This window comes from Zea mays, chromosome 2 (assembly GCF_902167145.1).
Source record: "Zea mays cultivar B73 chromosome 2, Zm-B73-REFERENCE-NAM-5.0, whole genome shotgun sequence".
Taxonomy (NCBI): domain Eukaryota; kingdom Viridiplantae; phylum Streptophyta; class Magnoliopsida; order Poales; family Poaceae; genus Zea; species Zea mays.
This window is the reverse complement of record NC_050097.1, coordinates 222,360,605-222,376,165: the sequence shown is the minus strand read 5'-3', so window position 1 is coordinate 222,376,165 and position 15,561 is coordinate 222,360,605.

Genomic DNA, 15,561 nt, shown 5'->3' with positions numbered 1-15,561 from the left:
AGGACAGTTAGCAATAAAATGACCAAGCTTACCACATTTGAAGCATGATCGCTTCCCCTTGGTCTTAGTCTTGCTCGGCTGTCCATTGCGACCCTTTAGCACCGTCTTGAATCTCTTGATGATGAGGGCCATTTCTTCATCATTAAGACCGGCTGCCTCAATTTGCGCCACCTTGCTGGGTAGCGCCTCCTTGCTCCTTGTGGCTTTGAGAGCAAAAGGTTGCGGCTCGTTGATCGGTCCATTCAAGGCGTCGTCCGCATACCTTGCCTCCTTGATCATCATTCGCCCGCTGACGAATTTTCCTAGGACTTCTTCGGGCGACATTTTGGTGTACCTGGGATTCTCACGAATATTATTCACCAAATGAGGATCAAGAACGGTAAAGGACCTGAGCATTAGTCGGACGACGTCGTGGTCCGTCCATCGCGTGCTTCCGTAGCTCCTTATTTTGTTGATAAGGGTCTTGAGCCGGTTGTATGTCTGAGTTGGCTCCTCGCCCCTTATCATCGCGAATCGTCCAAGCTCGCCTTCCACCAACTCCATTTTGGTGAGCAAGGTAACGTCATTCCCCTCATGAGAAATCTTGAGGGTGTCCCAGATCTGCTTGGCGTTATCCAAGCCGCTCACTTTGTTATATTCATCCCTGCACAATGAAGCTAGAAGAACAGTGGTAGCTTGTGCATTCTTATGGATTTGTTCATTAATGAATGAAGGGCTATCCGAGCTATCAAATTTCATTCCACTTTCCACAATCTCCCAAATGCTTGGATGGAGAGAAAATAGGTGAGTACGCATTTTGTGACTCCAAAATCCGTAGTCCTCTCCATCAAAGTGAGGAGGCTTGCCAAGTGGAATGGGGAGCAAATGAGCATTTGAGCTATGTGGAATGCGTGAATAATCAAAAGAAAAGTTTGAGTTGACCGTCTTTTGTTTGTCGTGGTCGTCGTCCTTTTGGGAAGAAGAGGATTCATCGCTGTCGTAGTAGACGATCTCCTTGATGCGCCTTGTCTTCTTCTTCTTCCCATCTTTGTGCTTGTGGCTTGAGCCCAAGTCGGTGGACTTGTCATTCTTCGGCTCGTTGAAGATAGACTCCTTCTCATTGTCGACCACCATCCCCTTTCCCTTAGGATCCATCTCTTCGGGCGATTAGTCCCTTTTTGAAGAGAACGGCTCTGATACCAATTGAGAGCACCTAGAGGGGGGGTGAATAGGTGATCCTGTAAAACTTCAAAACTTAAGCCACAAAAACTTGTTAAGGGTTAGCACAAGTATGGCCAAGTGGCTAGAGAGGAGTCAAAACACAATAACCACAAGAAATCAATCACAGAGATGACACGGTGGTTATCCCGTGGTTCGGCCAAGTACAAAAACTTGCCTACTCCACGTTGTGGCGTCCCAACGGACGAGAGTTGCACTCAACTCCTCTCAAGTGATCCAATGATCAACTTGAATACCACGGTGTTCTTGCTTTTCTTTTCTCAATCCCGTTTGCGAGGAATCTCCACAACTTGGAGCCTCTCGCCCTTACAAAAGATGTTCACAGAGAATCACGGAGCAAGGGAGGGATTAGCAACTCACACACAACACAAAGATCACAGCGAATACGCACACACAAGACCCAGACTTGAGCTCAAAAGACTAGCACACTAGAACGGAGCTCAAATCACTAGAATATCGAACAAGTGTGCAAGATTGATGTGTGAGTGATCAAGAGTGCTCAAGGAATGCTTGGTGTTCTCCTCCATGCGCCTAGGGGTCCCTTTTATAGCCCCAAGGCAGCTAGGAGCCGTTGAGAACAAATCTGGAAGGCCATCTTTGCCTTCTGTCGTCGGGCGCACCGGACAGTCCGGTGCACACCGGACACTGTCCGGTGCCCGATTTATTTCCATAAACAGCGCAGCCGACCGTTGCCGACCGTTGCAGATCTGGCGCACCGGACAGTCCGGTGCACACCGGACAGTCCGGTGCCTCCTTCTGACCGTTGGCTCGGCCACGTGTCGCGCGCCGATCACGCGGCCGACCGTTGGCCCGGCCGACCGTTGGCTCACCGGACAGTCCGGTGCACACCGGACAGTCCGGTGAATTTTAGCCGAAGTCGCCGGAGAAAAACCCGAGAGCGGCTGGTTTGCTCCGCGCTGGTCTGGCGCACCGGACACTGTCCGGTGCACACCGGACAGTCCGGTGCCCCAGCCCGAAGCAGCCCTCCACTCCTCTTCTTCTTCCTGTTTCTAACACTTAGACAAGAATATTAGTACACAAAACCAATGTACTAAGGCTTAGAAACATACCTTAACTTGTGATTTGCACTTTGTTCATCCATGGGCATATTTTCACATTTAAGCACTTGTGTTTGCACTCAATCACCAAAATACTTAGAAATGACCCAAAGGCACATTTCCCTTTCACATACCTCATTCCTCGTGAAGTTATTGAGCTCCTCTTGCATCGCCATCACCCAATCCAAATCTTGAAGAGCTTCCTCTACCCTGTGTGGCTCAATAGAGAAAACAAAAGAGTAATGCTCACAAAAATGTGCAACACGAGATCTAGTGGTTACCCCCTTATGGATGTCACTGAGGATGGTGTTCATGGGGTGATCTCGTTGGATTGCTTGGTGGACTCTTGGGTGTGGCGGCCTTGCAACTTGCTCATCCTCCTTGTCTTGAACATTTGCATCTCCCCCTTGATCATTGCCATCTTCTTGAGGTGGCTCATCTTCTTGATCTTCTTCTTCATCATCTTGAGCCTCATCCTCATCTTGGGTTGGTGGAGATGCTTGCATGGAGGAGGATGGTTGATCTTGTGCTTGAATGGGCTCTTCGGATTCCTTAGGACACACATCCCCAATGGACATGTTCCTTAGCGCGACGCACGGAGCCTCTTCATCATCTAATTCATTAAGATCAACTTGCTCTACTTGAGAGCCGTTAGTCTCATCAAACACAATGTCACAAGAAACTTCAACTAGTCTAGTGGACTTGTTAAAGACTGAAAGTCGCCTAGAGGAGGGGTGAATAGGGCGAAACTGAAATTTACAAAATTAATCACAACTACAAGCCGGGTTAGCGTTAGAAATAGAAACGAGTCCGAGAGAGAGCGTAAAAACAAATCGCGAGTGAATGGAGAAGTGAAACGCAAGGATTTGTTTTACCGAGGTTCGGTTCTCTCAAACCTACTCCCCGTTGAGGAGGCCACAAAGGCCGGGTCTATTTCAACCCTTTCCCTCTCTCAAACGGTCCCTCGGACCGAGTGAGCTTCTCTTCTCAAATCAACCGGGAACAAAACTTCCCCGGAAGGACCACCACACAATTGGTGTCTCTTGCCTCGGTTACAATTGAGTTTTGATCACAAGAACAAATGAGAAAGAAAGAAGCAATCCAAGCGCAAGAGCTCAAATGAAAACAACAAATCTCTCTCACTAGTTACTAAAGCTTTGTGTGGAATTGGAGTGGATTTGATCACTTTGGTGTGTCTAGAATTGAATGCTAGAGCTCTTGTAAGGTGTAGAAGTGTGAAAACTTGGATAACTTGAATGTGGGGTGGTTGGGGGTATTTATAACCCCAACCACCAAACTAGCCGTTTGGTGAAGGCTGCTGTCGCATGGCGCACCGGACAGTCCGGTGCGCCACCGGACAGTGTCCGGTGCGCCACCGGACAGTGTTCGGTGCGCCAGCCACGTCACCCGGCCGTTAGGGTTCGACCGTTGGAGCTCTGACTGGTGGGGTCGCCTGGCTGTCCGGTGGTGCATCGGACAGGTACTGTAGACTGTCCGGTGCGCCGTCTTGCGCGTGCCTGACTTCTGCGCGCTCTGGCGCGCATTTAATGCCTCTGCAGGTGACCATTGGCACCGAAGTAGCCGTTGCTCCGCTGGCTCACCGGACAGTCCGGTGTGCACCGGACATGTCCGGTGAATTATAGCGGAGTGGATTCCCGAAGCTGGCGAGTTCAGAGTCGCTCTCTCCTGGGGCACCGGACACTGTCCCGTGTACACCGGACAGTCCGGTGAATTATAGTGGAGCGCCTCTAAGTTTTCCCGAAGGTGATGAGTTTAGCTTCAAGTCCCCTGGAGCACCGGACACTGTCCGGTGTGCCAGACCAGGGCACACTTTGGTTATCCCTTGCTCTCTTTGTTGAACCCTTTTCTTGGTCATTTTATTGGCCTTTTGTGAACCTTTGGCACCTGTATAACTTATAGACTAGAGCAAACTAGTTAGTCCAAATATTTGTGTTGGGCAATTCAACCACCAAAATCAATTAGGAAATAGGTGTAAGCCTAATTCCCTTTCAATCTCCCCCTTTTTGGTGATTGATGCCAACACAAACCAAAGCAAATATAGAAGTGCATAATTGAACTAGTTTGCATAATTGAAAGTGCAAAGGTTACTTAGAATTGAGCCAATAGAAATTCATAAGATATGCATGGATTGTTTCTTTCATTTTTAACATTTTGGACCACGCTTGCACCACATGTTTTGTTTTTGCAAATACTTTTATAAAATCTTTTCAAAGACATTTTGCAACTAGTCAAAGGCAAATGAATAAGATTTTGCGAAGCATTTTCAAGATTTGAAATTTTCTCCCCCTGATTCAAATGCTTTTCCTTTGACTAAACAAAACTTCCCCTCGATGAAATTTTCCTCTTAGTGTTCAAGAGGGTTTTGAGATACCAGTTTTTGAAAGTGCTACTTTCTCCCCCTTTTTGAACACAATAAGATACCAATTTGAAACTTACCAATTGAAAATAATTAGTTTTAAAAATTAGGTGGTGGTGCGGTCCTTTTGCTTTGGGCCAATACTTTCTCCCCCTTTAGCATGAATCGCCAAAAACGGATATTTAGAGTGAAATATAGGCCCTTTACTAACCATTTTCTCCCCCTTTGGTAAACAAATAATATGAGTGAAGATTATACCAAAGTTGGAGAGTTGCTTGGAGCGACGGCGAAGGATGAGTTAATGGAGTGGAGTGGAAGCCTTTGTCTTCGCCGAAGACTCCAATTCCCTTTCAATACACCTATGACTTGGTTTGAAATACACTTGAAAACACATTAGTCATAGCATATAAAAGAGACATGATCAAAGGTAGATTTATGAGCTATGTGTGCAAGATATCAAAAGAAATTTCTAGAATCAAGAATATTTAGCTCATGCCTAAGTTTGGTAAAAGTTTGTTCATCTAGTGGCTTGGTAAAGATATCGGCTAGTTGATCTTTAGTGTTAATGTATGCAATCTCGATATCCCCCTTTTGTTGGTGATCCCTAAGAAAATAATACCGAATGACTATGTGTTTAGTGCGGCTATGCTCAACGGGATTATCCGCCATGCGGATTGCACTCTCATTATCACATAGAAGAGGAACTTTGGTTAATTTGTAACCATAGCCCCGTAGGGTTTGCCTCATCCAAAGCAATTGCGCGCAACAATGGCCTACGGCAATGTACTCGGCTTCGGCGGTTGAAAGAGACACAGAATTTTGCTTCTTTGAAGCCCAAGACACCAAGGACCTTCCCAAGAACTGGCAAGTCCCCGATGTGCTCTTTCTATTGATTTTGCACCCTGCCCAATCGGCATCGGAATAACCAATTAAATCAAATGTGGATCCCCGAGGGTACCAAAGCCCAAACTTAGGAGTATAAGCCAAATATCTCAAGATTCGTTTTACGGCCGTAAGGTGAGATTCCTTAGGGTCGGCTTGGAATCTTGCACACATGCATACGGAAAGCATAATGTCCGGTCGAGATGCACATAAATAGAGTAATGAACCTATCATCGACCGGTATACCTTTTGATCGACAGATTTACCTTCCGTGTCGAGGTCGAGATGCCCATTGGTTCCCATGGGTGTCTTGATGGGCTTGGCATCCTTCATCCCAAACTTGTTTAGAATGTCTTGAGTATACTTCGTTTGGCTAATGAAGGTGCCCTCTTGGAGTTGCTTGACTTGGAATCCTAGAAAATACTTCAACTCCCCCATCATTGACATCTCGAATTTCTGTGTCATGATCCTACTAAATTCTTCACATGTAGATTCGTTAGTAGACCCAAATATGATATCATCAACATAAATTTGGCATACAAACAAATCATTGTCAAGAGTTTTAGTGAATAGAGTAGGATCGGCCTTTCTGACTTTGAATCCATTAATAATAAGGAAATCTCTTAGGCATTCATACCATGCTCTTGGGGCTTGCTTGAGCCCATAAAGCGCCTTAGAGAGCCTATAGACATGGTTAGGATACTCACTGTCTTCAAAGCCGGGAGGTTGCTCAACATAGACCTCTTCCTTGATTGGTCCGTTGAGGAAGGCACTCTTCACGTCCATTTGGTAAAGCTTGAAGCCATGGTAAGTAGCATAGGCTAATAATATACGAATTAACTCAAGCCTAGCTACGGGTGCATAGGTTTCACCGAAATCCAAACCTTCGACTTGTGAATACCCTTTGGCCACGAGTCGGGCTTTGTTCCTTGTCACCACACCATGATCATCTTGCTTGTTGCGGAAGACCCATTTGGTTCCTACAACATTTTGATTAGGACGTGGAACTAAATGCCACACCTCGTTTCTAGTGAAATTGTTGAGCTCCTCTTGCATCGCCATCTCCCAATCCGAATCTTGAAGTGCTTCCTCTACCCTGTGTGGCTCAATAGAGGAAACAAAAGAGTAATGCTCACAAAAAATGTGCAACACGAGATCTAGTGGTTACCCCCTTATGAATGTCGCCGAGGATGGTGTCGACGGGGTGATCTCGTTGAATTGCTTGGTGGACTCTTGGGTGTGGCGGCCTTGGTTCTTCATCCTCCTTGTCTTGATCATTTGCATCTCCCCCTTGATCATTGCCGTCATCTTGAGGTGGCTCATCATTTTGATTTTCTCCTTCATCAACTTGAGCCTCATCCTCATTTTGAGTTGGTGGAGATGCTTGCGTGGAGGAGGATGGTTGATCTTGTGCATTTGGAGGCTCTTCGGATTCTTTAGGACACACATCTCCAATGGACATGTTCCTTAGCGCGATGCATGGAGCCTCTTCATCACCTATCTCATCAAGATCAACTTGCTCTACTTGAGAGCCGTTAGTTTCATCAAACACAACGTCACAAGAAACTTCAACTAGTCCTGAGGACTTGATAAAGAGTCTATATGCCCTTGTGTTTGAATCATATCCTAGTAAAAAGCCTTCTACCGTCTTAGGAGCAAATTTAGAATTTCTACCTCTTTTAACAAGAATAAAGCATTTGCTACCAAAGACTCTAAAATATGAAATATTGGGCTTTTTACCGGTTAGGAGTTCGTATGATGTCTTCTTGAGGATTCGGTGTAGATACAACCGGTTGATGGCGTAGCAGGCGGTGTTGACTGCCTCGGGCCAAAACTGATCCGAAGTCTTGTACTCATCAAGCATGGTTCTTGCCATGTCCAATAGAGTTCGATTTTTCCTCTCCACTACACCATTTTGTTGTGGCGTGTAGGGAGAAGAGAACTCATGCTTGATGCCCTCCTCCTCAAGGAAGCCTTCAATTTGTGAATTCTTGAACTCCGTTCCGTTGTCGCTTCTTATTTTCTTGATCCTTAAGCCGAACTCATTTTGAGTCTGTCTCAAGAATCCCTTTAAGGTCTCTTGGGTTTGAGATTTTTCCTGCAAAAAGAATACCCAAGTGAAGCGAGAATAATCATCCACAATAACTAGACAGTACTTACTCCCGCCGATGCTTATGTAAGCTATCGGGCCGAATAGGTCCATGTGTAGGAGCTCCAGTGACCTGTCAGTCGTCATGATGTTCTTGTGTGGATGATGAACACCAACTTGCTTCCTGGCTTGGCATGCGCTACAGATCATGTCTTTCTAAAAATGAACATTTGTTAATCCTAAAATGTGCTCTCCCTTTAAAAGCTTATGAAGATTCTTCATTCCAACATGGGCTAGTCGGCGGTGCCAGAGCCAACCCATGTTAGTCTTAGCAACTAAGCAAGTGTCGAGTTCAGCTCTATCAAAATCTACCAAGTATAGCTGACCCTCTAGCACTCCCTTAAATGCTATTGAATCATCACTTCTTCTAAAGACAGTGACACCTACATCAGTGAATAGACAGTTGTAGCCCATTTTGCATAATTGAGATACGGAAAGCAAGTTGTAATCTAATGAATCAACAAGAAAAACATTGGAAATGGAATGGTCAGGTGAAATAGCAATTTTACCCAAACCTTTGACCAAACCTTGGTTTCCATCCCCGAATGTGATAGCTCGTTGGGGATCTTGGTTTTTCTCGTAGGAGGAGAACATTTTCTTCTCCCCTGTCATGTGGTTCGTGCACCCGCTATCGATGATCCAACTTGAGCCCCCGGATGCATAAACCTACAAAACAATTTTAGTTCTTGACTTTAGGTACCCAAACGGTCTTGGGTCCTTTAGCATTAGAAACAAGAACTTTGGGTACCCAAACACAAGTCTTGGAGCCCTTGTGTTTGCCCCCAACAAACTTGGCAACTACCTTGCCGGATTTGTTAGTCAAAACATAAGATGCATCAAAAGTTTTAAATGAAATGTCATGACCATTTGATGCATTAGGAGTTTTCTTCTTAGGCAACTTAGCACGGGTTGGTTGCCTAGAGCTAGATGTCTCACCCTTATACATAAAAGCATGATTAGGGCTAGAGTGAGTCTTCCTAGAGTGAATTCTCCTAATTTTGCTCTCGGGATAACCGGCAGGGTACAAAATGTAACCCTCGTTATCCTGAGGTATGGGAGTCTTGCCCTTAACAAAGTTAGATAATCTTTTAGGAGGGGCATTAAGTTTGACATTGTCCCCCTTTTGGAAACCAATGCCATCCTTGATGCCAGGGCGTCTCCCACTATAGAGCATACTTCTAGCAAATTTAAACTTTTCATTCTCTAAGTTATGCTCGACAATTTTAGCATTTAATTTTGCTATATGATCATTTTGTTGTTTAATTAAGACCATATGATCATGAATAGCATTAATATCAATATCTCTACATCTAGTGCAAATAGAAACATGTTCAATGGTAGATGTAGAGGGTTTGCAAGAATTAAGTTTAACAATCTTAGCACGCAATATATCATTTTTATCTCTAAGATCGAAAATTGTAACATTGCAAACATCTAGTTCTTTAGCTCCTCTTACATCGCCATCACCCAATCCGAATCTTGAAGAGCTTCCTCTACCCTGTGTGGCTCAATAGAGGAAACAAAAGAGTAATGCTCACAAAAATGTGCAACACGAGATCTAGTGGTTACCCCCTTATGGATGTCACTGAGGATGGTGTTCACGGGGTGATCTCATTGGATTGCTTGGTGGACTCTTGGGTGTGGCGGCCTTGCAACTTGCTCATCCTCCTTGTCTTGAACATTTGCATCTCCCCCTTGATCATTGCCATCTTCTTGAGGTGGCTCATCTTCTTGATCTTCTTCTTCATCATCTTGAGCCTCATCCTCATCTTGGGTTGGTGGAGATGCTTGCATGGAGGAGGATGGTTGATCTTGTGCTTGAATGGGCTCTTCGGATTCCTTAGGACACACATCCCCAATGGACATGTTCCTTAGCGCGACGCACGGAGCCTCTTCATCATCTAATTCATTAAGATCAACTTGCTCTACTTGAGAGCCGTTAGTCTCATCAAACACAATGTCACAAGAAACTTCAACTAGTCCAGTGGACTTGTTAAATACTGAAAGTCGCCTAGAGAGGGGGTGAATAGGGCGAAACTGAAATTTACAAAATTAATCACAACTACAAGTCGGGTTAGCGTTAGAAATAGAAACGAGTCCGAGAGAGAGCGTAAAAACAAAACGCGAGTGAATGAAGAAGTGAGACGCAAGGATTTGTTTTACCGAGGTTCGGTTCTCTCAAACCTACTCCCCGTTGAGGAGGCCACAAAGGCCGGGTCTATTTCAACCCTTTCCCTCTCTCAAACGGTCCCTCGGACCGAGTGAGCTTCTCTTCTCAAATCAACCGGGAACAAAACTTCCCCGCAAGGACCACCACACAATTGGTGTCTCTTGCCTCGGTTACAATTGAGTTTTGATCACAAAAACAAATGAGAAAGAAAGAAGCAATCCAAGCGCAAGAGCTCAAATGAACACAACAAATCTCTCTCACTAGTCACTAAAGCTTTGTGTGGAATTGGAGAGGATTTGATCACTTTGGTGTGTCTAGAATTGAATGCTAGAGCTCTTGTAAGGTGTAGAAGTGTGAAAACTTGGATAACTTGAATGTGGGGTGGTTGGGGGTATTTATAACCCCAACCACCAAACTAGCCGTTTGGTGAAGGCTGCTGTCGCATGGCGCACCGGACAGTCCGGTGCGCCAGCCACGTCACCCGGTCGTTAGGGTTTGACCGTTGGAGCTCTGACTGGTGGGGTCGCCTGGCTGTCCGGTGGTGCACCGGACAGGTACTGTAGACTGTCCGGTGCGCCGTCTCGCGCGTGCCTGACTTCTGCGCGCTCTGGCGCGCATTTAATGCCTCTGCAGGTAACCGTTGGCGCCGAAGTAGCCGTTGCTCCGCTGGCTCACCGGACAGTCTGGTGTGCACCGGACATGTCCGGTGAATTATAGCGGAGTGGATTCCCGAAGCTGGCGAGTTCAGAGTCGCTCTCTCCTGGGGCACCGGACACTGTCCGGTGTACACCGGACAGTCCGGTGAATTATAGTGGAGCGCCTCTAAGTTTTCCCGAAGGTGATGAGTTTAGCTTCAAGTCCCCTGGAGCACCGGACACTGTCCGGTGTGCCAGACCAGGGCACACTTTGGTTATCCCTTGCTCTCTTTGTTGAACCCTTTTCTTGGTCTTTTTATTGGCCTTTTGTGAACCTTTGGCACCTGTATAACTTATAGACTAGAGCAAACTAGTTAGTCCAAATATTTGTGTTGGGCAATTCAACCACCAAAATCAATTAGGAAATAGGTGTAAGCCTAATTCCCTTTCAAATACTATATATGCCCTTGTGTTTGAATCATATCCTAGTAAAAAGCCTTCTACAGCCTTAGGAGCAAATTTGGACTTTCTACCTCTTTTAACAAGAATAAAACATTTGCTACCAAAGACTATAAAATATGAAACATTTAGCTTTTTACCGGTGAGGAGTTCGTATGATGTCTTCTTGAGGATTCGGTGTAGATACAACCAGTTGATGGCGTAGCACGCGGTGTTGACTGCCTAGGCCCAAAATCGATCCGAAGTCTTGTACTCATCAAGCATGGCTCTTGCCATGTCCAATAGAGTTCTATTCTTCCTCTCCACTACACCATTTTGTTGTGGCGTGTAGGGAGAAGAGAACTCATGCTTGATGCCCTCCTCCTCAAGGAAGCCTTCAATTTGTGAATTCTTGAACTCCGTCCCATTATCGCTTCTAATTTTCTTGATCCTCAAGCCGAACTCATTTTGAGCCCGTCTCAAGAATCCCTTTAAGGTCTCTTGGGTTTGAGATTTTTCCTGTAAAAAGAATACCCAAGTGAAGCGAGAATAATCATCCACAATAACAAGACAGTACTTACTCCCGCCGATGCTTATGTAAGCGATCTGGCCGAATAGGTCCATGTGGAGGAGCTCGAGTGGCCTGTCAGTCGTTAAGATGTTCTTATGTGGATGATGAACACCAACTTGCTTCCCTGCTTGGCATGCACTACAGATCCTGTCTTTCTCAAAATGCACATTTGTTAGTCCCAAAATGTGCTCTCCCTTTAGAAGCTTGTGAAGATTCGGGTTTTTCTCATAGGAGGAGAACATCTTCTTCTCCCCTATCATGTGGTTTGTGCACCCGCTGTCGATGATCCAACTTGAGCCCCTGGATGCATAAACCTACAAAACAAATTTAATTCTTGATTTTAGGTACCCAAACAGTTTTGGGTCCTTTGACATTAGATACAAGAACTTTGGGTACCCAAACACAAGTCTTTGAACTCTTGTGTTTGTCCCCAACATACTTGGCAACTACTTTGCCGGATTTGTTAGTCAAAACATAAGATGCATCAAAAGTTTTCAATGAAATGCTAGGTTCATTTGATGCACTAGGAGTTTTCTTCTTAAGCAATTTAGCACGAGTTGATTGCCTAGAGCTAGATGCCTCACCCTTATACATAAAAGCATGATTAGGGCCAGAGTGAGACTTCCTAGAATGAATTCTCCTAATCTTATGCTCGGGATAACCGGCAGGGTACAAATGTAACCCTCGTTATCCTGAGGCATGGGAGTCTTACCCTTAACAAAGTTAGATAATTTTTTAGGAGGGGCATTAAGTTTGACATTGTCTCCCTTTTGGAAGCCAATGCCATCCTTGATGCCAGGGTGTCTCCCACTATAAAGCATACTACGAGCAAATTTAAATTTTTCGTTATCTAGTTCATGCTCAGCAATTTTAGCATCTAATTTTGCTATATGATCATTTTGTTGTTTAATTAAAATCATGTGATCATGAATAGCATCAATGTCAACATCTCTACATCTAGTGCAAATAGAAATATGCTCAATGGTGGATGTAGAGGGTTTGCAAATTTTTAGTTCAACAATCTTAGCATGTAAAATGTCATTTTCACTTCTAAGATCGGAAATGGAAGCATTGCAAACATCTAAGTCTTTAGCCTTAGCAATCAATTCTTCATTTTCAATGCTAAGACTAGCAAGAGAGGCATTTAATTTTTCAATCTTAGCAATAGAAATAGCATGATCATTTCTAAGATTGGCATATGAATCATCACAAACATTTGAATCAACCTTAGCAATTAATCTAGCATTTTCATTTCTAAGGTTGGCAATAACATCATGGCAAGTGCTTAGCTCACTAGATAATTTTTCACATTTTCTACCTCTAGAGCATAAGCATTTTTAACCTTAACATGCTTCTTGTTTTCCTTAATTAGGAAGTCCTCTTGGGAGTCCAAGAGTTCATCCTTCTCATGAATAGCACTAATTAATTCATTCAATTTTTTCTTTTGTTGCATGTTAAGATCGGCAAAAAGAGTAAGCAAATTGTCCTCATCATCACTAGAATTATGCTCATCACTAGAGGTTGCATATTTAGTGGAGGAATTGGTTTTAACCTTCTTCTTTTTGCCATCCTTTGCCATGAGGCACTTGTGGCTGACGTTGGGGAAGAGAAGTCCCTTGTTGACGGCGATGTTGGCGGCGTTCTCGTCGAAGGAGGAGTCGGTGGAGCTCTCGTCGGAGTCCCACTCGCGGCACACATGGGCATCGCCGCCCTTCTTCTTGTGGTACCTCTTCTTTTCCTTTCTTCTCCCCTTCTTGTCGTTGCCCCTGTCACTGTCACTAGAAATAGGACATTTTGCAATAAAGTGACCGGGCTTACCACACTTGTAGCAAACCTTCTTGGAGCGGGACTTGTAGTCCTTCCCCCTCCTTTGCTTGAGGATTTGTCGAAAGCTTTTGATGATTAAAGTCATCTCCTCATTGTCGAGCTTTGAGGCGTCGATGGGGAGCCTACTTGATGTAGACTCTTCCTTTTCTCCTCCGTTGCCTTGAATGCGACGGGTTGTGCCTCGGGCGTGGAGGAGGTGCCTTGCTCGATGATTTTCTTTGAGCCTTTAATCATTAGCTCAAAGCTCACAAACTTTCCTATAACCTCCTCGGGATACATTAGCGTGTATCTAGGATCACCTCGAATTAATTGAACTTGCGTAGGGTTAAGAAAAATGAGGGATCTAAGAATAACCTTGACCATCTCATGGTCATCCCATTTGGTGCTCCCGAGGTTGCGCACTTGGTTCACCAAGGTCTTCAAGCGGTTGTACATGGCTTGCGGATCCTCTCCTTGGTGAAGCATGAAGCGACCGAGCTCCCCCTCGATCGTCTCCCGCTTGGTGATCTTGGTCACCTCGTCTCCTTCGTGCGCGGTCTTGAGCACGTCCCAAATTTCCTTTGCGCTTTTCAACCCTTGCACCTTATTATACTCCTCTCGACTGAGAGAGGTGAGGAGTATAGTAGTGACTTGGGAGTTGAAGTGATGAATTTGGACCACTTCATCCGAATCATAGTCTTCATCCCCTACGGATGGTACCTGTACACCAAACTCAACAACGTTCCAAATGCTTGTGTGGAGTGAGGTTAGATGATGCCTCATTTTGTCACTCCACATATTATAATCTTCACCATCAAAAACCGGTGGTTTGCCTAATGGAACGGAAAGTAAAGGAGTACGTTTAGAAATACGAGGGTAGTGTAGGGGAATCTTACTAAACTTCTTGCGCTCATGGCGCTTAGAAGTTATGGACGGCGCGTCGGAGCCGGAGGTGGATGGCGATGAAGAATCGGTCTCGTAGTAGACCACTTTCCTCATCTTCTTTTTCTTGTCGCCACTCCGATGCGACTTTTGTGAGGAGGATTCCTTCTCCTTCCCTTTGTTGCGGGACTCTCCCGATGGAGCCTTCCTGTGGCTTGTAGCGGGCTTGTCGCCGGTCACCATCTCCTTCTTGGCGTGATCTCCCGACATCACTTCGAGCGGTTAGGCTCTAATGAAGAACCGGCTTTGATACCAATTGAAAGTCGCCTAGGGGGTGAATAGGGCAAATCTGAAATTTACAAAGTTTAAGCACAACTACAAGCCGGGTTAGCGTTAGAAATATAAGCGAGTTCGAGAGAGAGGGTGAAAAACAAATCGCAAGCAAATAAAGAGTGAGACACAAGGATTTGTTTTACCGAGGTTCGGTTTTTGCAAACCTACTCCCCGTTGAGGTGGTCACAAAGACCGGGTCTCTTTCAACCCTTTCCCTCTCTCAAACGGTCACTTAGACCGAGTGAGCTTCTCTTCTCAATCACACGGGACACTAAGTCCCCGCAAGGACCACCACACAATTGGTGTCTCTTGCCTTGGTTACAATTGAGTTGTTCACAAGAAAGAATGAGAAAGAAAAGAAGCAATCCAAGCGCAAGAGCTCAAATGAACACAAATGTCACTCTCTCTAGTCACTATTTGATTTGGAGTGATTCCGGACTTGGGAGAGGATTTGATCTCTTTGGTTGTGTCTAGAATTGAATGCTATAGCTCTTGTAAGGGGTTGGAAGGTGGAACACTTGGATGCAATGAATGGTGGGGTGGTTGGGGTATTTATAGCCCCAACCACCAAACTAGCCGTTTGGTGGAGGCTACTGTCGAATGGCGCACCGGACAGTCCGGTGTGCCACCGGACACTGTCCGGTGCGCCAGCCACGTCACCCGGCCGTTAGGGTTCGACCGTTGGAGCTCTGACAGGTGGGGTCTTCTAGCTGTCCGGTGGTGCACCGGACAAGTACTGTAGACTGTCCGGTGCGCCTTCTGACATTGCTCTGACTCTGGCGCGCACTATAGCGCATTGAATGCGGTTGCAGTCGACCGTTGGCGCTGAAGTAGCCGTTGCTCCGCTGGCACACCGGACGGTCCGGTGCACCACCGGATAGTCCGGTGAATTATAGCGGAGCGCCCTCTGATTTTCCCGAAGGTGACGAGTTTGGAGCTGAGTTCCCTGGTACACCGGACAGTCCGGTGCGCCAGACCAGGGCACGCTTCGGTTGTCTTTTGCTCTCTTTGTTTGAACTCTTTCTTGGTCATTTTATTGGTC